The sequence below is a fragment of the Schistocerca cancellata genome, chromosome 3, assembly GCF_023864275.1.
Source record: "Schistocerca cancellata isolate TAMUIC-IGC-003103 chromosome 3, iqSchCanc2.1, whole genome shotgun sequence".
Taxonomy (NCBI): Eukaryota; Metazoa; Arthropoda; class Insecta; order Orthoptera; family Acrididae; genus Schistocerca; species Schistocerca cancellata.
In genome coordinates, this window is record NC_064628.1 from 900,391,488 (window position 1) to 900,407,052 (window position 15,565).

Genomic DNA, 15,565 nt, shown 5'->3' on the forward strand with positions numbered 1-15,565 from the left:
ACGCGGTGCTGCAACAGGCAGTAGGCGTGTCGCCTTGCATCTCGACGATTCTAGTCGATGAGAGCCTGTTGAAACATAGACAGTTTCCAGTTTTCTCCACAGAATCCAGGAAAACTCATCCAGTCGTATTCGTAAGAGCATTTAAAAATGTCTTACCAGGAAACTGGACTGAGGCACAGAAGATTAGATATGTAGTAGACTTCACACAAGGCGACGCACTTTTGTGGGCCACAGACATGGCTGAACAGTGCGTCACCTACGAACAATTTGAACGGGCTTTCTTGGAGAAATATTGGTCTACTGGCGTCCAAGAAAGACTGCGACGTGAGGTATTCAACCCACAACCGTTCAACCTCAAAAACGGCGGGTTGAGAAAGTATTTCGAAAAGTGTTTGAATAAGACGCGCTACTGGAACAATCCAATACCGCACGTAGATCTTCTCAAAATTCTGAAAAACAGACTACCCGCGAACTTACGCGAGAAATTGGTAACCATACCGGAGAACGACCTTGAATACTTCCATTCCGTGCTTGACTCAATTGATCTAATATATGAAGAAGAGCCGAACACAAGTAATCCGAATGAACACACCGTAACCAATCAAAACAACGGTAACGGGAATCATTTTAATGGCAGTGGACAAAACCCACACAGTTGGCACCCGTATGCGACAAGGCCAAATAATGGAAATCGGAATTACAGAAATCGGAGGAATTCGGCGCCACAGAGACATGAAGGCCGAAGATTTAATACCGACCGACCAAGGAGAAATAGCGACGGCCGGCTGCAAGGAAATGTTGCACGCAGCGGTCCGGAAACTAATTGGCGACAGAATAACCACTCAGTACACTTCGTAGAGGTAACGGACAGTAATGAAGCAACGCCGTTGTCCCCCTCGGTAAACAAAAATCGGTCGCAATGAGCCCCCACCGGCCGACCGATTTGACAACAGGAGGCACAAACAAGCACACATTACATCTTAAACAATTATTTTTAAGATATGCTCAGGATGCTACCGTAGAAGAAGATCTATGTGAAGAAGAAATGAAAGCACTGAACAAGGTAAGTGACCTCGTGCAGGCTGTAATAACAGCAAAGATAGGAACTATAATTACCAACGTAATTTTAGATACAGGCGCATCTACGAATATTATTTCTAACAGTTTATTTAAAGAAGTTTCTAAACCATTAAAAGTACCAGTGTTGCCAACGGAAAATTGTAAAATCTTGACAGCTGTAGGTAACAAGTCAAAAAGTATTAAGTGGCAGACGCAAATACCGGTTACCATTAGCGTTTTCATGTATTTCTTTTTGTACCGTTGTGTTTGATTGTGTGTTTCTACGATTTCTCACAGTTCCTGTTCCTGTTTGTTTGTAAGATCTGACAATTTCTTTTCTAAATCATTTGCCAATACATTGTATGCACTATTGACTGTCTTGATGACTTTGTCTTCGATCTTTTGATCGATTTCATTGGTGAGGTTATTTAAGCGTTGATCGAAATATTTGTGCATATTTTCAAATTGCGTGTTTACACTTGAAAACTGCTGTTGGAACCCAATTTCCATGTTTGACAATTTTGTGTTTGTCACGTTGTGGCTGATTTCTAGATTCGACAGTTTTGTATTTGTTGTGTTGTGGCTGATTTCTAGATTCGCCAGGTTTGTGTTCGTTGTGTTGTGGCTGATTCCTAGATTCGACAGTTTTCTGTTCGTTGTGTTGTGACTGATCTTTAAATCAGATAATTGCTCGCTCACGTTTGACATCAGACTATATAATGCCTCAAGCGCAACTGACGAAGCTTTGTATTTACGCCATTATTTGTAACCATTGTGTCTCTACCACGGTCTGATTGAATCGAAACTGGGCTCGGTTCACTAATTTCACGCGAAATATTTTCATATGATCTGGTAATCGATGCTTCATCGACTGTGTACAAGGTTTCATTTGCAAGTGGTTCGTTACTGTTAATCGCTGTGGAGTGCAATTGAATTGTATTTACTTCTACATTATGTTGTGCTGAAAAACTAATTGCGTCATCAATTACGGCACTATAGCCAGAATCGGTGACATGTCCATGAACATTTGTCAAATTAAAATTCTCCGATTCCATTGTGAAGATATTATTTTTATCTGGACATTACCGTTAATCTGAATCTTTAAATATCGCGATTGTTATTTGTTGCGCGTCGGAAATTTACAAGATGGCGCACTACGTCTTCTAATTCCGCGATTGTTGAACATAAAAAAGTAATTATCAAAGTATAATTGTGTGTTGCCACAAACACTACCAGGATTTTAATATGGAAAGGAAATGGTTCGGCTTTAAGTGGAGCTAAGCCAAGGAGCAGCCGCTGCATGCGTTTGCGGTTCCCTACCTTAATTCCGGCTGAGCTGCGTCACTCACGATTATGTTAGTTTTGTAAATGCTTGTCCTTGTTCCTTCTGGTTATTGTGCCATCCGTTTATACAATTAATATTGTTTCACCTTATTCGTCATTTTCCATGTGCGTCATGTAACAGAGAAACAGTAATTAGTACATATACATTTGTAGTACAACAATCAAGTACTTACTCTTTGTTCCACCAGCACCGTCCTTGTCAGCGGTCGCCAGTGTGGCGAAATAAATAAAAAAAATTATTAATTTTTTGAAAAGAGGAAAAATTATGGATATGGTACTGTAACTTTAGAATTTTTGAAAGCCTTGTTTGCGGACTGTATTGACTGGCTTGAATGCGGACAAATTCAGTGCTGTGTGAAATTTGCCTGTAATCTAATTTACCATTCAGATTAATTACATTTTTGAATTCTACGTCATTGTTGATTTATTCAGAGTTCTCACCTTAGATGTAGAATTCGTCCTTCTGCCACAATATTAATTCATTAGTCGCCATCGATGTTGTTCTGTTTGTTGACCGTGTGTATCTTCCTGAGTCGGCATCAGTTCACTTCACGAAGACAGTGGAAACCAAGGAATGCAATGCTACGTCGCTTTAAATAACTCTCGTAAAACTTAGATACTTCTCACTACTTTTTATTCACAACACAATAGGACTTGCTCTGCACGTTGCACAAACCATAAATACTAACAATATGGCTGTCTTTCCGCACACACCAAAAATTACATCCATCCCCTACAGGGTAACAATCGAAATTGTCTCTTAACTCCTTCTTGGAGTATGAAACAAAAGAGAATCCAATATGCACATTACAGAGATTATATTCTACATGCCTCTCAATTTAATCTTTGGCGCAGCTTTTCAGGTATTGTATGTCTATGTGTCGGAATGTGTCATTACAAATGACAGTGACAGTTGCGCCCATTCCTAGTTCCCAATTTCCTTTGGCTCTTTTAACAACCTCTTTATCATATTTCGAGAACATTTATTGAAGAGGAAAACATTAACTAAACATTTATAATGTTTAATGTTTACATTTATGTTTATGTTGTTATGAAATGTTTTATTTTGTTTCTGAACTTTCCTTCATCAGGTTTTTTAGTCATGTCTTTCGTAAAAAATCCGAATTGATCATACCAACACTTACTACAAATTTCTTTCAAATCATCAAACTTTAAATCACCACCACCAAACTCATGATAAATGTGATTTAAATTTGTGTCATCTTGTCTAAAGATATTTAAAAAATTTAAGTTATCTCTGAGTAGCTGTTTTCGTATTTTTGAGTAAGTTTGAGCTAAATAAAATCGACCTAGTCCTTCGTGTCTTCCTCTAGTAAAATATTCTCTAACTATATCATGATTTTCAAGAATGAAGTCGTGAAAAACTGCACCTGAATTATCTAGACATTGATCTAACGGAATAATTTCATCGTTATTTTCAATAAAAATACTATCTTCCCATTGTGTTTGTCTGCTAGTTTTTACGCCTTTTTATCAATTCTTGATATTTTGGTTTATCTAAACTTTTAAAAATAAAAATATAAATTTTATTTTATTCCAGTTCAACCACCCTGGTGCTAAAATATAATTATCAGTCTTTAATGTAGTTTTTCCACATATTTTGGTCCAATTATTGCACATTGGATTGAATTTGGTAAAACTTTAGCATGTTTGCTTTTTATTTCTTTTCTGGAATTCTTATTTTTGGTTCCCAATCCGTCATTTATTTGATAAAATTTTTATTGGTATACATGGTTCATATATTTCAGTTGAGTGATAAATCATCTGCTCTTAAAAAAGATTGACTATTCCAATAAGAGAAAATTATATAAACGTTTCATTAGTTGGTTTTGTAGAACTTTTTTAACTCCAAATATTATGTAAAAAAATAATAAATTATATTCTGACACAGAAACATTACAGATTCCTGTTTGTCAGTATAGTTTAGAAAAGTTCAAAAAAATTATTAAATCGAAAAAGCCAAACATTCGCATTACAGCAGACGAAATTTTAAATAAATTGGTTATCGAAAGTGATGCAAAATTGTACATGGATACAACACATAGTATTGGAAGTGTGCTTGAATTTAGTGGACAAACCGTTGAAGCCAGAAACAGACTGTTGGTAAATATGTTCCTACAATTATTCCATTGAAATTAATCAACATAAATTTTAATCTAGCTGATGGGATGTTTGTGAGGCTTACTAATGATTTTATCGAGAAACTGTTATTATTGCTTCATTCAAGCCTAATGTAGAATTTGGTGGACCAATAATTCATAGCAATATTGTCCTGTAAATATTTCTGTTTTTCATCCTATTCAAGATTTAGATATTACTATAACACATGAAATTGCTAATTTAATTGACTTGTGTAACAGTTGTTTTAAAAAGTCTTAATAAAATTTTTATCTTAATTAATCATGAATAAAATCGAGAGTTATCACTTTTATGCATTCCCCATGAATGAGAAGATTAAAAATAATTTAAATGCTCAAAACAAGGAAATTGAAATTAACATAAATATCAGAGATGGATTTTTACGTCCTAATCATTCCCAATTCTATATGAATTTCAGTATTTATGGTACTGATGGATCAGATTATTCAACATATGATGGGAAGTCCAATAAAAATTATCGATAATTATGGTGCAAAAATGTTTGATTTTATTACCATAAAGAAAGCAAATAATGTTATGTCTAGAATACATCATTTTATTTCCTCAGCAGTCTTACTGCACTTGACTTCATCTGTCACTGATAAAATAAGGTTGGAAGGACATATTTTTAATAATGGAGAAACAAGGAGTAGGAAAAATGAGCTTTTGTATCCATTAGCAGTGCTTGGAGGATTTTTTAGACATTATAATGAACTTTTGTATCCATTAGCAGTGCTTGGAGGATTTTTTAGAGATTATAATGAAGTTATGTGGGAAGGATATTTAACAGTAAGTTTTACATGATCACCAAGTGCAGTAGATGCAGTTCTTATATGGGCTGATTATAATGATGTTCAGGTTGAAATTAAAAATACAATTCCTAAGGAAGGAAAAATTGTATTAGAATTGATGGAAATTCGTGTACCAGTTGTTAAATATGAGATCAAACAGCAAGCAAATATTTTGAAAATCTAAAAATTCTGTTATCTTTTTATAAACTACAAACTATAGAAGTTGCTGGATTAAATGACAAGAAAAATTTCGAGCTAGATATCACGAATTACTTAACACAGTTTATTTGATATGCCATATTTTGTATTTGTTGTATTTCAACTAACTGAAAAGATAGTCAGTTGTCTGAGTCATTGCTCTATGATCATGTAAAGCTATGTAGACATTATGGAAGAAATTATATCTTTCCTCAAGAAATGTGGAATCTAGATCCACCAAAAAATTATTTGAAAGATTACGATGCTTTTTTGCCGTTTTAAACGAGTTAACTACTAAAAGGACATGTAGATGAAAGTCCATTCAATTTTATAGATAATTATCCCATATACATAATTAATATGACACATAGAAAAAATCGGTTAAAATTTTGGCTGAGAAAATTGTAAGTTCAAAACTGCTGAGTCATGAAAATCAATTTTTTGTTTATTAACTTATTTCAATGAAATTCAGAAAATGGCTTTATACAGTAGTAGGTCGAATGTATTTAATGAAGAAATTGGGTTAGATGCATTTTATATGTTTTAAACAGTACAACTGTTTCATTAGATGCATTTTACATGTTTCAAACTGTACATTCAGAACAGTAGAGAAATCTGTGGTTATTAGTGTGAACTAACTAGATTGTAATTTCTCTCGGTAGATGGCAGTGATGTTTCATCTATTTGAATTATAGTGGAACATTCTTGATTTTAAATTCGACTAACTTTTTTTGATGTTAATTTGAGTATTGCAAGTATCGTTACATTTTATTTACAATTCGCCTCTTCAAATAAATACATACAATATTATCAAAAAATAATTTACTTTTACCCTCAAATAAGCTGATGAGGAAAGCATTTTTAGAATGTATTTCATAACTCAGATTCCAACTATATATACAATTTTCGAGCATTTTTATTCTCACTTCTGTACGATTTATTGCTAATTCACAGGTGAATTTAAGACTTGTCCTAAAGGGTGAATTGCGTTTTTCAGCCCAAAATAATGGAGCACTCTGTTAACTCGAAGGCAAGTCTCTGTGATGCACTGACATACAGGCAGAGGCAGGAAGCTCATCCTATAGGTTTTGCTGAGTGGAAGGTGTTCTGTAGGGAATGTTTTGCACTTTTTTTCAAATTTTCAGATTCTCTAAATAGACAAGCAAAAGCATTGTAGTCAATGTATGCATGAAAAAAATATTACTGAATTTCATAAAGGTATAGAACGAAAAGATGAATATTGAAGTATGTGTAGAGAATGTGTATACCATTACCAGCCAACTAAATTTACATGTGAATGTGGTAAAATGATAAACAGACCTTATTTAAAAAGACATTTAGAAATTGCTATTTATAAAAATCTCATCTGCTAGTGTTTAATTTTTATTAACCAACTCATTTTATTTATTTTTTATGTTCACCTATATACAAAATTATATTAAATTTATTTTCTTATATTCACCTTTTATAAAAAATATATTAAATTTATTTTCTCACATTCAACTTTTATCAGAAGATATATGTTTTTAAATAAAATAAGTGAGTTAGACCAGAAAATTTTAGTGTAGTAGCATATTTTTGTATGTTTTAGGTAACTTAAGGTGAGCTATCAAACAAACTCGTGTGTGAGCTAGTGAGCCAAACGTGAGCTGGAGCATACAAAAATATTCTACTCACAGGAGATATACAATAAGCAGCCAATGACTGTATTATGAAGTATGGCCACATGTGTTTGACAGTAAAGTATAAGTATTTACACTTTTTCTACATGCCACTTAAGTTAAAATATAATTATGTATGAACTATTGTATATGTGATTAATATAATATATGATCTCCATGCTACTCTATCCTGTGCAAGCTGATTCATCTCCCAGTACGTACTGCAGCCTACATCCTCCTGAATCTGCTTAGTGTATTCATCTCTTAGTCTCCCTCTACGATTTTTACCCTCCACGCTGCCCTACAATACTAAATTGGTGATCCCCTGATGCCTCAGAACATGTCCTACCAACCGATCCCTTCTTACTTCTCCACAATTCTATTCAATACCTCCTCATTAGTTATATGATCTACCCATCTACTTCAGCATTCTTCTGTAGCACCACATTTCGAAAGCTTCTATTCTCATCTTGTCCAAACTAGTTATCGTCCATGTTTCACTTCCATACATGGCTACACTCCATACAAATACTTTCAGAAACGACTTCCTGACACTTAAATCTATACTCGATGTTAACAAATTTCTCTTCTTCAGAAACGCTTTCCCTGCCATTGCCAGTGTACATTTTATATCCTCTCTACTTCGACCATCATCAGTTATTTTGCTCCCCAAATAGCAAAAGTCCTTTACTACTTTAAGTGTCTCATTTCCTAATCTAATTCCCTCAGCATCACCCAAGTTAACTCGACTACATTCCATTATCCTCGTTTTGCTTTTGTTGATGTTCATCTTATATCCTCCTTTCAAGACACTGTCCATTCCATTCAACTGTTCTTCCAGGTCCTTTGCCTTCTCTGACAGAATTATAATGTCAATGGCAAACCTTAAAGTTTTTATTTCTCCTCCATGGATTTTAATACCTACTCCGAATTTTTCTTTTGTTTCCTTTACTGCTTGCTCAATATAGAGATTGAATAACATCAGGGAGAGGCTACAACCCTGTCTCCACTCCCTTCCCAACCACTGCTTCCCTTCCATGCCCCCCGACTCTTATAACTGTCATCTGGTTTCTGTACAAATTATAAATGGCCTTTCGTTCCCTGTATTTTACCCCTGCCGCCTTCAGAATTTGAAAGAGAGTGTTCCAGTCAACATTGTCAAAAGCTTTCTCTAACTCTACAAATGCTAGAAATGTAGGTTTGCCTTTTCTTAATCTAGCTCCTAAGATAAGCCGTACCGTAGGTATTGCCTCACATGTTCCAATATCTCTACGGAATCCAAACTGATCTTCCCCGAGGTCGGCTTCTACCAATTTTTCCATTCGTCTGTAAAGAATTCGCGTTAGTATTTTGCAGCCGTTTTTATTAAACTGATAGTTCTGTAATTTTCAAATCTGTCAACACCTGCTTTCTTTGGGATTGGAATTATTATATCCTTCTTGAAGCCAGAGGGTATTTCGCCTGTCTCATACATTTTGCTCACCAGATGGTAGAGTTTTGTCAGGACTAGCTCTCCCAAGGCTGTCAGTAGTTCTAATGGAATGTTGTCTACACCTGGGGTCTTGTTTCGACTTACGTGTTTCAGTGCCCTGTCAAACTCTTAATGCAGTATCATATCTCCTATTTCATCTTCATCTACATCCTCTTCCATTTCCATAATACTGCCCTCAAGTACATCGCCCTTGTATAGACCCTCTATATACTCCTTCCTCCTTTCTGCTTTCCCTTCTTTGCTTGGAAACGGGTTGCCATATATTGATATTCATACAAGTGATATTCATACAAGTGGTTCTCTATTCCCAAAAGGTCTCTTTAATTTTGCTGTAGGCAGCATCTATCTTAACCCTGGTGAGATAAGCCTCTACATCCTTAGATTTGTCCTCTAGCCATCCCAGCTTAGCCATTTTGCACTTCCTGTGGAGCTCATTTTTGAGACGTTTGTATTGCTTTTTGCCTGCTTCATTTGCTGCATTTTTATATATTCTTCTCTCATCAATTAAATTCAATATTTCTTCTGTTACCCAAGGATTTCTACTAGCCCTTGTCTTTTTACCTACTTGATCCTCTGCTGCCTTCACTACTTCATCCCTTAAAGCTACCCATTCTTCTTCTCCTCTATTTCTTTCCCCCATTCTTGTCAATCGTTCCCTTATACTCTCCCTGAAACACTGTACAACCTCTGGTTTAGTCAGTTTATCCAGGTATCATCTCCTTAAATTCCCACCTTTTCGGAGTTTCTACAGTTTTAATCTACAAATCAGAACCAATAGTTTGTTGTCAGAGTCCACACCTGCCCCTGGAAATGTCTTACAATTTAGAACCTGGTTCCTAAATATCTGTCTTACCGGTGAAACTGTATGGTACCACTTTGTGTATGATTATCGTATTATCACTATTATTGCAGCATGTATCTCTACTTGCTCTGTACAGGAGTATTTATGTAATTGTATTGTATTCTTTCATGTACTGAACACACTGACGAACTAATTGTTTGGAAAACATACTGAAAGGCAAATAATAATTCTACTCTATTCAAAGTTGGGAAATATATCCTGCAGGGAAATATCTGTATCTGTCCTTGTCTGTAAATGGATACCTCTCACACTGACTTTCATTCTCCGTTTCTCTCACCGATAGTACTACAGTGAAGTGTTTGAGCGAAAACAATATGCAGTTTTATATAGCCACAAGTTTTGTAGTTGTTTGTTATGTATAGCAATGGAGAAGTGGACAAATGAAGGAACTACGAATTTTAAAATTTTTGATAATGTTATTAATCTGTCCAGTGCTATTGGACATCGAAGTTAATGGCTACAATGAATGTAATATGTTAAAAATTATGCAAGCCGCTGCCAATGAGCTTGGAATCGCGCCTGATGAAGCAAATAAAAAATTCCAAAGTCTTTGAACCTGTGATAAATGTGAGGTAAAATCAAAAAGTTGCGTAGGAAGAGTGGAAGAGTAGGTAACTCTTAATGCACATGGTTTGCATTTGATGTCTGTCATAAGTTTCATAGTGTCTTGTGACATACCTAAAATAGGAATTACTAGTGTAAACAGTGATGTGTGTTAGTGAACAAGAATAAAATAATAATAATAATAGTTGTTTTCTTATTTGAAACCTGTCTTAATGAAATCTTCCAGTCGTACCAAAGTGCTGCATACTTCTGGTACCATGAGGTTATTCATGAATAGTGAACTTTACTTCTGTATGAATCAACAGTAGTTGAAAACCGAAGGACGAGCGGTATTTGGACTGTAATTGGTTTACACTGTCTTATACTTACATTGGTTTTAGCTGTTCTCAGACAAATTGCTTGTTCAAGATATTGGAAATAGTGTTCCAGAGTTCAGATAAAATTCTGGAACACTTAATGTACCCAGCATTAGCTCCGTAGTTTTCTGAAGCATTTTGCTTACTACGAAAAGAATGCATCCATGAAGACAGATTGCTCTTGTTGTGTCTAACTTGATCCCTTGTGCAATGTAATAGAGCCTCACTGATTTGCACCAGCTCACTTTTGTCCACCATTTGGCAATAGTGTAGGCTGTTCCTAACACTTCTGGCCCAGTAATGTATTGCTGCAAACATTGCTAGGTAATATTGGCCATCAATGTTGCAGTATATTTGGCTGCAATTCATATCACCACAAAGTTTACTTGACAACAGCCTCGAAGTATATTGGTGGTGAAATGTAGATTTTATGGCACATGCAAATGTACCTTAATTAAGGTACATACCCTTAGAACTCACGACATATTCGGGAAAATCGGGCAAATTATTGTGGCAAGGGAGAATACAAAGGTCACTGATTATCCAAGAATCTGCTAGAAACGTGAAAAAGCAAAAAATAATTAGCAGACAGTACGATGCGAATCCACTTGCTTCCTGTCTGCAAATTGACACCTCTAACTGCACAGCCATGGTACTCCCTTGGGATACAGCCCTTACTGCTATCTTTCATGTTAGTCTCCTGAAAGTTTTTACCACTGATGCATGGTTAACTGATACTTTACTATAAGAAATCATACCAAGGTTGGAGTGTTTGTGATAAACCTTCAATGCACGAAAAACAACATTAGTAATACGAACCTGTGTATGGGTGATACACACCACTTTTCGATTTGCCTCCCAGTTTGACTTTCTATTGGTCACTTGGTCAGATCTCAGACGCCATGGCAGGGATGTTGCTTCACACTGTGTTCATGAGCCACATTTACCAATCATGGCCAGATAAACCACGGAAACATGCACTATTCGACTGTTGACAATCCCTGTTGGCTTCGTCAGGTTGCAGGTTGGATGTCACCATCCTTGGAAGGTAAACGTGTGCTGTGGGATAGTGAACCATCAACACATAAGCCCATTTTTCATGGATGTTACACTGAACATACAAAAGTGTTTTAGCCTCCTACCAGACCATTTTCCGCAAATACTAGAAGACGTTTCTCTACAGACTATGAGAAATTTGTGGTAGCAACAGGATGGCTGTGTAACGCATAGTGCATGAAGAATTTCAGCATATCTTCATGAACTGTTTCCAAATCGTTGGATTGGATGCAGAGGACCTGTACCTTGGCTGGGCCATTCCATGAATTTGACACCTGTAGACTTGTTTCTGTGAGGAAAGCTGAAAGAGCTGTGTACAAGAACATACCAACTACGCCCAGTGATACCCAAGGACATATTACTTCAGCCTGCTCAGACATCTCTTCTGAAATGATTAGACATGTGCAGCAGTCGTTCCCTAATAGACTGGAAACGTGTATTGACGCTGCCGGTGCTCATTCTGAACACAACTTGTGATGATCAGTTGTCTCGTTACTGCCAAAGTCCGCATAATTAGTGTATACACCTGCGTTGTTCTTTAGTGTGTGCGGCCACAGGTATTGAACAAGTGTTGATGTGAAAACTTCCCACCATATGATATCTTAGAAACGACTTGCACTAAAATCCTGCAACGAACACCACTGACATTCTAATTTGCCCTACTTTTAGTTTAATAATGTAAATAGCCATTGTTACATTTAAAAAAGTGTATGTTTGCATGAAAAATTCACTTTCCAAGTGTTATTACAATACATTGATTGGCTAACAATCTGAGCCTCTGACTACCAATTATTTTGTGAAAATGACACATCAATAGCATTTTCCATTTCTATAATACGTGTGATGCAAGTTTTAGGTGATTCAGCGTGTATAGTATTATAAACTTATGAACTATACATATTAAAATATGTAGCCTATATCTTTTAAAACTTAAAATATCACGTAAAAATCTGAAGTATATCCTAGAAGAACTTCCTAAGATTTTTGCTAAAAGCTTGTCCCCTTTATAATACATATATAGGTATAATGTGTAGCACATATCTGTCCAAACGTTTATTACAGTATAGTTTAGTTATTTGAAATAAATAAGTTATGAACTTTTCAAATTTTTGGTAACAACGTTAAACAACTACTTATTTTTATATAGTAGTATTGATATTTGGTTTTATATGGCATATATATTTAAAAATTTATAGTCTATGCCCATCTGAACGTTTATTAGAGCATACAAAATAAATCTGTCAGGTGGATTAGTACTAAGTAGATATGTTGAGTGCCCTTGGCATATTTTTATTGCACAACCTTTTTTACAAATTAATGAAATTAATTATACTATATAATACAATACAATTCTTTAATTAATTCATAAAAAAGGTTGTGCAATAAAAACATGATAAGTGTACTCGTTGTACCGATTTACTACTTGCATATGTAAATTCATAAAAATGGCTGTGGAGAAATTACTGCTTACAATAAAGCAAAAGATGCATTTGTAGAAATAAAAGATTTAAACAATCATTTTGTGGAATAAATTTTACAAATTCCATTGATACAAATTCCATACAGATTTGTTGTAAAATCTAGCCATTGCTGTTTAAAATAATTTTTTATTTCTTCTTCTTTTTCTCTAATTCTTTTCCTTTTCCAAAATATTTTTGTGAACTTTTAAGATTGTGAATTATTGAAATATTCTAGTTTTATTTCTCGTATACTTAAATTTTCTAATTCTTGTTCTTCTTTAGTGGATTCTAAATATAATATAATATTTGGTTTAATTTCTTTGGTGGGATATGGGTGAGGTTTGCTGTCGATTTATTCTTTTTCCACACACAAATGGAATAATAATTTTTTTTTATTAATCCCAATTCTCCAAAATTTACATCTTTGGTATTGTAAAAAAATACTAATGGATTTAGAAAAATATTTTATAAAGCATGTTTGTTTTACTGAAATTACATTCTCTGTCTCTTCGAAGATCTCTATGCAATTAATAGGCAAGCATTTTAAACTATGTGCAGATACATCAAATTTAATCAATCTTCCCTTTCTTCTTTATTATTTGTTGCAATTTTTGTTTGCATTCATGTTAATTTTTTCATGTTTCTGTTGCCCCAATGGACATATTGCAAGAGATTATTGTAAATAAGACAACAACTATTTTGTAGAGCATCTGTTAATTTTTGCCAAGTTTTAGGTAATGGAAGCAAAAAAAAGGAGTTTTCTTGAAATACTTGCTGTTGTACGTTATTAGTTCTAAATAGTCTGTGAACCCATCCAGTTCCTGTTCTTTTTTTAAATCTAGGTTAGTATAATTATAAACTGTTGCTTCCAATCTTGTAATTTCATTTTCTTTAGCTAACATGTAGGCAAAATTTTCTATCTGGGCAATGTTGATTTTATGTAGACTTTCACTCTAGAATTAGAATTTATTAGTGTTAAATAGTCTTTTTGAACAAAGTTATTGTTGTTAACTGCTGCATTACATTCTTCTTTATAATCTCCTTGCATAGGAAAATTAAAATATTTTGCTATGTATTCACACATTTCTTCTTTATTAAAAATACCTGCAAAATCTTGTGTTGTGTCTAAATGTAATAAACAATAGTGTTCCATTTTATGTTCTTGTACTAGGTCTACAACTTTGCTTTCCCTGTTTTTTTTTTCGAAGTTCGGGGATTTATTGCGAAAAACATGCAAAAAAATATGATTCATAGTATTGCCCATCGCTGGCCACTACATTCTTCCATATTTCGGATAGCATACGAATCCCATGGCGGAAGAACTGGGCATCTTTTGTGGGGATCCATGAATCGATTCAATTTTGCACTTGTTCATTTGATCAGAGGTGCTGGTCAGCCAGACTGTATGCCATTGATCAAAAAAGGTGGCAGTCGGAGAGAACAACGTATGGAGAATACGGTGGGAGGGATAGGACTTCTCATTTCAATGTTTCCATGTATATTTTGATGGGTTTTGCGACATGGGGTCGAGCACTGACCTGTTGCAAAATTACCTATACGTGTCTATCGCTGTATTGTGGCCGTTTGTGTTTCAGTGCTGGGCTCGTACGCATCAATTGCTTTCGATAATTATGTCCTGTGACTGTGTTCGTCTGTTTCAGTAACTACGAAAACGTTCTGTCTTTTACGGCCATGGCGGTCTTCGACATCAAAATCACCATTCTTAAGGCATTTAAAACATTCTCTGCACGTTCTTCCACTAATAGTTCCCTCACCATTGGTCTTACCCAGCATTTTAAGAGCCACAGCCGCAGATTTCTTCATGTCAAAGCAGAAAATTAAAACTTACTGCAAATGGCGAGAAATAGGTACGTAATTTGACGTACTTAATCGAGAATAACCTTATGATGTAATCAAAAATCGACTAATATTTTATGGCATTATGTTTACAGATGCCTAAGCTTATTGTATTAGACCTATGGCCAATCACCTGAACCCACTTGCCACTACTGACGTCTGTTGCAAAATGGCGGAAGCAAAGTTGTAGACCTAATAAAATTCTGGTAACTCTCTTAACCCTCTAGTGCATAGTGATGCATATAAGCATTAGTTTATTTCCTAGAGTATTTTCGTTCACTGCAGCTCTACTGAGTGCTGTAAACATGCTGGCGCTTTTATCAATCGTTCAGCAATTGTTTCCTGGCCAGAGAAAATATTTATTGCGAAGCAGCTGCCTGTTAGGTAGCATTATCTTTGGTAGTGGCAGTGTAACTCATTGTTTATGCTGTTCGCCGTTTTCGGCTGATTGTAGATGAAGCAGTAACTTAAGGTAAGAGCCACAAACATTACAGCCATAAACTATAATGGTTTTTGATAGGAATTATAGGTATTTATATATTTTTTTGCTGTTTCTATAAAAGCCATTAGCTGTAATATGAATGATTCATATACAAATCATCATGTGTAAAGGAACATAACACACACAATATTTGTTCACTTACATTTCTCATAGCTATTTCTTTTTTCTGTTCCTTATAACATTATGTTTGTTTTATATATGAA